Below are 2,472 nucleotides of genomic sequence, written 5' to 3'. Positions count from 1 at the left end.
ATACTTGAGTCTAAAGTCTTGAGTTCCCTTCAAGTACTTTAGAACTCTTTTTGTAGCATATCAATGTCCCTCACAAGGCTTTTTCATAAACTTGGAGAGGATTCAAACAGCGAACAAAATGTCTGGTCTGGTAGTAGTCAGGTAGTTGAGACTTCCTACAAACTGTATATACTTTGTTGCATCCTCAAATTATTTTCCTTCAATGGATGTGAGATTTGAGTTTTGTTCCATTGGAGTAGTTAGAGGATTTCCTTCAGCCATGCCAAACCTATTCAACGGATATCCAATGTACTTATTTTGAGCAAGGAGTATGGACTTCAGATGTAGAGTTACTTCAATACCAAGATAGTAATGAACATAGCCCAAATTAGTCATTTCAAAACCTTTTCTCAATTCCTTCTTTATGGATGCAATGTAGCTCTCATTATTCCTTGTCATCAAAAGATCATCTACATATACCACAATATATATAATTGTTTTGCCAACTTTCTTGACAAGCAAATTTGCATCATCAATATCATAATGTTTGAAATTGAGTTTCATAATATGCTCAGTTAGTTTTTCGTACCAAGCTCGCGGTGCTTGTTTGAGGCCATACAAGGATTTCACAAGTTTGCATACTTTATTTTCATGTCCTTTCACAGTAAAGCCTTCAGGCTGGGACATAAAAACATTCTCTTTTAGATCTTCATTCAAGAAAGCAGTTTTTACATCCATTTGATGGACTTTCCAACCGTTCTGAGCTGCTAGGGCAAAGAGTGTCTGAATGGTAGCCCATTTTGGCGTGGGGGAAAAAGTCTCCTCGTAATTGACCCCTTCCTTCTGTGCAGAACCTTTTTCCACAAGCTTGGTGTTCGCATTATGAGATAAGTGTTGTCCTTGATGGCAAACCTCACTGATGACAAATCATAGTACAGAAGGTCAGCAGCAAGGAATTGATGATCAGACTATAAGAAGAAGAGAAAAGTTCATACACGCAGGTTCATTAAGCCCAAGTCGCGTGTACACGCAGGTTGGCTTCAGCAAAAGTGCGTGTATGTGGAAACGTACCTTTGATCCATGGCGGTTAGTCCTTGGAAGTTGTGCCTATGGTTTCGGACCATTGTGTCTCGACGGGCGTGTCGATCCCTAGTATTGAAGTTGATGGTATTGTGTTACTATGGTTTTGGCTCTTGGTATTGAACAAGGCCTAAGGCTATATAAGGAGAAGGAAATCATTAGGCAAGTGCATCCAAAATGTCTTGAATATCTGATGAAGCATTAGATCCAGTATGCAGGGTTATGGGTTGATGATGCATTGCTTGATCTGAGCTAAGGAGAGATCTCATCGGTTGATGGAGAACTAGATCTAAGGAGAGATCGGGATCAAATGGTTTGAAATGAACTATCTTTATGATGCTTATTCTAGATCTACATACTGACGCATGTATTGTTCTATAAACGTTATAAGTATGACTGATGTCTGGTACAGCTACAAGTTATGAGAAATTATTTTTAGATCTGTACGCGGGTTGACTTTGGTAAAAGAGCGTATACACGCAGGTTGGGTTCATCCAAGTAGCGTATACAATGTGAAGTATGATATTTGAAGATGAAGTTGGATCTGGTTGTTGTTATGTTGTCTGGTTGTTGTTGACAGGGTTACAGTGATTCAGAATTGGGTGTTTCAGTGATTGATGATGCAGGTTGTTCTACAATGATGATTGTTTCATGGATCTAGTATGAAAATGTATGAAACGTGGTCCCGGGAAGATCGTAGGTCGGCACCTACGTACTGGTAAACATATCAGCCAGTACAAGAGCCAAGGGGGGTTGTAGCTCCCTTCCAGGAGCAGCTGGAAAACGAGTGAAGGTTGTAGCCTTCTGTAGGGTTGGCACCTACGTACTAGTAAATGGATCGGCTAGTACAAAAGCTATGAGGGTTGTAGCCCTCTGCAGGTTGCAGCCTGCGTGCTGGTAAATGACTGCACCAGTGCATTGTAAAAGAAGTTTCTTATTAAAGAAGAAAGAGACGAATTGCAGCAGGTGGTTTTCACCCACATTGGGTTTCCACCTTATATCATGGTGTTCATGTGTGTGGCTCTTGTGTGATGTTCTGTTCTGTTATTCTGCACCTGTTTACTGTTAATATGCTTAATAATGATCTGATGCATTTACTGAAGATTAAGATAACTGAATTATAAGATCTCTGGATATACGCGAGTTTCATTAGACACAGTAGCGTGTACACGCTGGTTCACTTAATTGAAGTGGCGTATATGTTTCTGAGTATGAAATAGAAAAAGTTTGATTGATCTGATAATACTGATTCACCCCCCCTCTCAGTATTATTTTCAACAATTGGTATCAGAGCGGGTCCTTTGGTAGAAGCTTGATCGCTTGAAGGAGATCCGTGGAACAATGGGAAAGAAGCTTAAGAAGAAAGCTCATAAGAAGAAGAAGACATCTCAGAAGGACTATGACAGTGGGAGA

The sequence above is a fragment of the Pinus tabuliformis genome, chromosome 8 (genome assembly GCF_031772625.1).
Source record: "Pinus tabuliformis cultivar Carrire ecotype Pingquan chromosome 8, CPIR1, whole genome shotgun sequence".
Lineage (NCBI taxonomy): Eukaryota > Viridiplantae > Streptophyta > Pinopsida > Pinales > Pinaceae > Pinus > Pinus tabuliformis.
The sequence above is the reverse complement of the archived record's forward strand: the minus strand, read 5'-3'. Positions refer to the sequence as shown.